The sequence below is a fragment of the Podarcis muralis genome, chromosome 13, assembly GCF_964188315.1.
Source record: "Podarcis muralis chromosome 13, rPodMur119.hap1.1, whole genome shotgun sequence".
NCBI classification, from domain to species: Eukaryota; Metazoa; Chordata; class Lepidosauria; order Squamata; family Lacertidae; genus Podarcis; species Podarcis muralis.
Window position 1 is genome coordinate 17,282,109 of NC_135667.1, and position 6,275 is coordinate 17,288,383.

The following is a 6,275-nucleotide window of genomic DNA, read 5'->3' on the forward strand; positions in this document are numbered from 1 at the left end:
TCACTGCCTCCATTTCTTTCCCTTCTATTTGCCAGGAGGTGATGGGACCAGTGGCCATGATCTTTGTTTTTTTGATGTTGAGCTTCAGACCATATTTTGCGCTCTCTTCTTTCACCCTCAATAAAAGGTTCTTTAATTCCTCCTCACTTCCTGCCAAGGTTGTGTCATCCGCACATCTGAAGTTGTTCGTATTTCTTCCGGCAATCTTAATTCCGGCTTGGGGTTCATCCAGCCCAGCCTTTCGCATGATGAATTCTGCATATAAGTTAAATAAGCAGGGAGACAATATACAGCTTTGTTGTACTCCTTTCCCAATTTTGAACCAATCAGTTATTCCATATCCAGTTACACCTTATGAACTACAATTCCCAGCAGTCTTAACAAACCCCAAGGGTCATTGAGTCCAACCCCTGGCAATTCAGGAATCTCAGCTAAAGCATCCATGACAGAGGGCCACCCAACTTCTGCTTAAAAATCTCCAAGGAAGGAGAGTCCACAACCTCTCGAGGGAGACTGTTCCACTGTTGAACAGCTCTTACTGTCAGAAGGTTCTTCCTGGTGTTTAGCTGAAATCTCCTTTCTTGTAACTTGAAGCCATTGGTTCGAGTTCTGCCCTCCAGAGCAGGAGAAAACAAGCTTGCTCCACGTGACAGCCCTTAAGGTACCGGTAGTTCAAGATGGCTATCATATGAGAAGCAACTTTGATATTTCCTTTAGTCTCTGCCTTCTAATCTGTTGGTTCTGTTATGGCTATGAAGTATGGACAGGTGCAGATTGCTGTGCCTGCAACTTGGTGTTTTGTTTTGTTTTTAACGACGCCTCCCCACCAAGAAGTGTGCAAAAGCGCACAGTTTGGCAATTGTGAATTCGCAGTTCCCTGGTTTTGAGCAAATCAGGAGAGATAAAAAGTGAGGGATATTCCTCCCTTCCCGAGCACATCAGAAATATTTAGAAGCACAGCCAAAACAGAAATGAAAGCTTTGAGGAGCGTGCAGGCATGGAAAAGAGAAAAGCAGAAAATGACAATTGGTTCACATACCCCGAGTGGAGTGTTTAGGAGACTGATGTTCCCCCAAAATATCAGATTATCATCATATCAGGCATGGGCATAGGCGGGGGGGGGGAGCTGTCCCCCCCAATGAATAAAAATAAATAAAAATACATAGGTAACTGAGATTCTGTCCCCACAACAAGCGACCTGCTCCCCCCCCCAACAAAAGGCCTCGCTACACCCATGATATCAGGTAATCCCAAATTTAGGGCGGGGAGCATCAGGATTGGTGTTTTTTGAGGACTATGGATGTGGGCTATGCAAATTAAATGGGACAAGCCCAAGACCCTCACAGAACTTAGTTTCTCATCTTTCTAGTGTTAAAGGAAACTGCTGCAAAGGTTATGTCCACATGCATATATTTTTTCTGCAGAAGTGAAAGTTTCATTTCTCAGCTTGCAAGTCGGAGAACAGAAACCAATAGTGCTGCAGTCTTGCTTCATCGGTGGAAATAGCTAGACATGAGACTGGAGGCGAACCAGCTGGGCTACTGGCCCCAGCCAGGATGTGTAAGATCCTTTGCCCTTCTTCTTAAACAGAGGGTCTTTCTTTCATCTCTAGCTGGAGAAGCCAGGGATTGAACTTGGGACCTTCTACAAGTACTTGTAAAGCAGTTGCCTTACCACTGAGCTATGTCTTTATGTTCCCACCTGAGTGTTGTAAATAATGGGTTGACTCTGGCGCAGGCATTGTAATACTGGTTGGCATCTGACTGTCTCTACAAACAATGGAGTGTGCCTCTGAGGGTGAAGTCAATCTGCGGTGTTAGCAGAAGTGCTGGGTTTCCTGCATCGGCAAGGGGGTTGACTAGAGACCTTTGAGGCCCTTTCCAATTTTATCATCTGTGTGCCAACACATAATAGAGAAGAAAATGACCTGTCCCTGACCCCAAGAAGTTTGCATCCTATGAAGCAACATGGGGGGAAAGAAGGGAAGGACACTGAGACTAAGGATGTGGAGGAAGCTGTCATGAAGTTGCTGCAACCTGGCCTGGATTTTAAGCAAGTACATGCCCTCCAACATTTCTCTGATGAAAATAGGGACGCCCCATTCCATAATGATAATTTGACTATTTATACCCCACACATCTTATTCGGTTGCCCCAGCACTCTGGGCAGCTTCCAACATATACTGTATAAAAACATAACAAAACATTAAACATTACAAAACTTCCCTATACTGGATCGCCTTCAGATGGCTTGGGAGTCAGATAACTCCACATCATCCAACATTTCTCCAGTGAAAATAGGGACATCCTACCATACCCTCCAACATTTCTCCAATAAAAATAGGGACATCCTGAGGAAAAGCAGGACATTTCAGAATCAAATTAGAAACTGGGACGGCTTCTCAAAATTAGGGATGCCCCTGGAAAATAGGGGCACTTGGAGCGCCTGCAGGTAGGCAGGCAGGTGGGGGCTGCTTGAGGAAAGAATCAGGTTGATGGAGCTGTGCCCCATTTGCACTAATGAGCTAGGTTGCACTAGGCATCTTGGGGGAAAGGCCTGGAAACACTGCTTGTCCAATATGGTATTTTTATTGGAAGAAAATGTCTGGAATGGGATGTGTGTGTGTGCGTGCACAACACCCACCCACAGCATGAGTCCATGACTCTGCTGTACTGCTACCACAACAGAAGAGAGAGGAGGAGAAGGAGGCAAGTGGCAGGTGTTTGCAGGTGACTTTAACATTCCCATCCCTATTTTTCCTCTTTCCCTTTTGTAACAGGCAGCAAAAAGGGCAACAGAGTGTTGAGGGTCACAGCACAAGCCTCAAGGGGAGAGAAAGTGCTGAAGGGGTAAGCAGCTGCACTACTCCAGACATTTTTCGATTGGGCTGATTATCTAGATCATAATATTTTCTTTTTTTAAGAGGGCACATAGGGGGACTTGGGGACCACAAAAACATTTTCACATACTGGTAACAATTGTATCAAGGGGAATGCAGGAGTAGTCAGTTTTAAAATAGACATCTAAAAATAAATTAAAAGCATTTTTTAAAAATGGACAAATTAGGGGGTCTCAGAAAATGTTTGGCATCTCAGTGAAGCAGTAAGGTGGAAGAAACATTATTAAGTTTTTAAAATTAATAGACAAACGGGGGTGCTTGGTGCACCAGAAAAAATGTTTGGTGTCACAGTATCAAAGCAAGGAAGCAGGCAGCAATATATATTTTTGAAAATGTGGGGAGGGAACTAAAATAAAATATTTAGGTAGGTTGTGGGTTTGCTGCCCTGATCTAGATCCATTTTAATCTGGGTTCGAGACTAGGTTCCATGCTAAAAAACACCTTGATCACCCTGCTGAATGACCAGCACTGGGAGAAGACATGCAGACAAGTGTGATCCAGTCAGTTTTCTTAAGCCTCTCTGCAGATTTCAGGATCACAACCACAGTAGCTTTCTCTAGCCTGGCTGTTCAGGATGGGAGCTGAAGCAACTTCGCTACAGTCCTTCTCATCCTACCTGCTGAAAGACTGTTTCCCAGAAGCTGGTGCTGGAGGAACCTTCTGCTGAGGCCCACAATGCATGTTTTGTGAGGTTCTGTAAGGCTGTGTCTTCTTCCTCACTTTGTTTCAGCATTGCATGAGTCCACTGAGTGAAGTCATAGAATTGTAGAATTGTATAATTCCCTTTAATCCCACTGCTTATAACTCTTTCTCTCCCCACTCCCACTTGTGTGTGTGTGTGTGTATGTGAAGTTTAAATGAGGTTTACATGTCATACATCTGGTGAAGTGGGTCCTAGTCCATGAAAGCTTATGCCACAATAAATGTGTTGGTCTTCCAGGTACCACAAGACTCTGCTGTTTTGCAGCAACATATTCTGCTGCCCCACTGGGAAGTGTTGATATTTCAGTACTGAATAATTTGAATAGCTATTTTAATTCCTCGCACCAAATGTTTTCTGTAGCAAACAGCAGGCTAAGGTGCCACTTTTTTCTTTCTTTTTTAACAGAAGCATGTCTTTGTTCCTGTAACAACTGCCCAACAGACAGAATGAAGAAGAAGCCCTGCTGGATCAGACCAAATGGCCATTTAATACAGCCTCATCACAGCGGCCAACCAGATGCCTATAGAACATAAGCACAAAAGCCCTCTCCCCATTTCTGCTCCCTGGCAACTGATATTTCGAGAGACCATAAAGAAGAGCCCTGCTTATGGATTGAGCCAAAGGGTCTTTGGGTTGCCATACTTTGAAGAGAAAAAAAGAGGACATATTTGCCAACATCTACTTTTAACTATTTGAAGGACGCGGGTGGTGCTGTGGGTTAAACCACAGAGCCTAGGACTTGCCGATCAGAAGGTCAGCGGTTCGAATCCCTGTGACGGGGTGAGCTCCTGTTGCTTGGTCCTTGCTTGGTCCTTGCTCCTGCCCACCTAGCAGTTCAAAAGCACGTCAAAGTACAAGTAGATAAATAGGTACTGCTCCAGTGGGAAGGTAAACGGTATTTCCATGCACTGCTCTGGTTCAACAGAAGCAGCTTAGTCATGCTGGCCACATGACCCGGAAGCTGTATGCTGGCTCCCTCGGCCAATAAAGCGAGATGAGTGCCGCAACCCTCAGTCACGACTGGACCTAATGGTCAGGGGTCCCTTTACCCTTTACCTTTACTTTTAACTATGGATCTCTATGGCGACTCTCATAATGAAAAAGAGGACCTGTCCTGGAAAAAAAGGGTATATGGCAACCCAGCATCCTGTACTCGCAGTGGCCAACCAGATGCCTGTGGGAAGCAGGGAAGCAGAGCCGGATTGTAGAACATTAGCCACTAATAGCATGCTCCTCCATGGATTTGTCCGACTCACTTTTAAATGTTGGCTTTTTGCAGTTTAGTAGCACTGCAGAGAGCTTGCTGGGGAGACCATGCATTAAAAAGGGACTCAAAAATAACTTAAACAAGGTTTTAATAACAAAAACAAAAACTCCTTATACACTAAATACATCAACAACAAACCAGACCCAACCCCCAGGGTAATGGGAGAGCTAGGTGCTGCTCCTTATATACTACACCCAATTGCCGACACAGCTTGATTAACACAACTCAGCAGCACCTGCTATGTTTCACAGCTGTAAGGCTGGGTCTCGTTATTTGCCCTGGCCCTGGCCCTTAAAGACATACACAACTTGTGACGCAATAATGAACCTTCACATTTTAAAGTGACCATTCAACATTAAAGCCATCCAGTTTGGTGTTCTCCTGTGGGAGTGAATGCCAAAGTTTAACTATGGTATGCTTTGTTCAAGAAGTATCATAGAATCCTAGAGTTGCAAGGGACCGCAAGGGTCATCTCATGTGATGCAGGAGTCTCTTCCCCAATGTGGGGCTGGAACCCACAACCCTGAGATTAAGAGCCTCAGACTCTGCTGACTGAGCTGGCCTTTGGTTCGCCCCGAATCTTCCAACATCCAGCTTCACATGGACCTACTGTTATGAGATCGGGAGACAAATTTATCCTGTCCAGGTTCGCAAGATGCATATATTTATATATTTCTACCATGCTCCCCGCACCAAATGCCCTTTCCTCCTAAACTAAGAAGCTCAATTTTTTGTGTGGGGGTTACTTTTCAAGCTCTATAGTATCTTGTCTGAGTTGTGGAGACCAGAACTCTACACAATGTCAAAACAAAAAAAATTCCTTCCAGTAGCACCTTAAAGACCAACTAAGTTAGTTCTTGGTATGAGCTTTCGTGTGCATGCACACGAAAGCTCATACCAAGAACTAACTTAGTTGGTCTTTAAGGTGCTACTGGAAGGAATTTTTTTTGTTTTGACTATGGCAGACCAACACGGCTACCCATCTGTAACTGGATCTACACAATGTGTACATCATCAGCGCAGGCGGCCAGGCGACGAGGAGAAACAGAAAGTCTTGGATTTCCACGACAAAGAGTCCTTTGGCACCAGAAAGACCAGCTGATTTAGTGTGGCGCTATCTGTCATGGAAGAAGACCACAGCTCCTCCGATGCGTGAATCCTCCTCCCAAAGAGGCGTCGAACTGGACTTGGCACACACGCATCCCCTGTCCCTTTAAAAGAGTTGCACAGAAGGGAGCATTCTGTCAGACGCTGTTTCTCCCAGCACTGCAGCGCTGTGGTGGGAAAAGCCACGTCGAGGGGGGGGGGAATCTCCGTTCTCTGCAACTCTTAAAGGAACAGGATGATGACGACGACGACTCAAGACCCCCCCTGCACTGAGCAGGCAACCCTGGTTTGGGCTCTCC

General features: G+C 45.3%; 1 long non-coding RNA gene across 1 annotated transcript; it reads left to right on the plus strand.

Annotated features, from left to right (window-relative positions):
- Positions 1 to 137: 137 nt before the first annotated feature.
- On the plus strand, positions 138 to 4,224 carry LOC114607996 (uncharacterized). The gene is made up of 3 exons (XR_003709277.2): positions 138 to 1,560; positions 2,780 to 2,849; positions 4,008 to 4,224. It is a non-coding gene; the product is annotated as an uncharacterized LOC114607996 (long non-coding RNA).
- Positions 4,225 to 6,275: the final 2,051 nt, after the last annotated feature.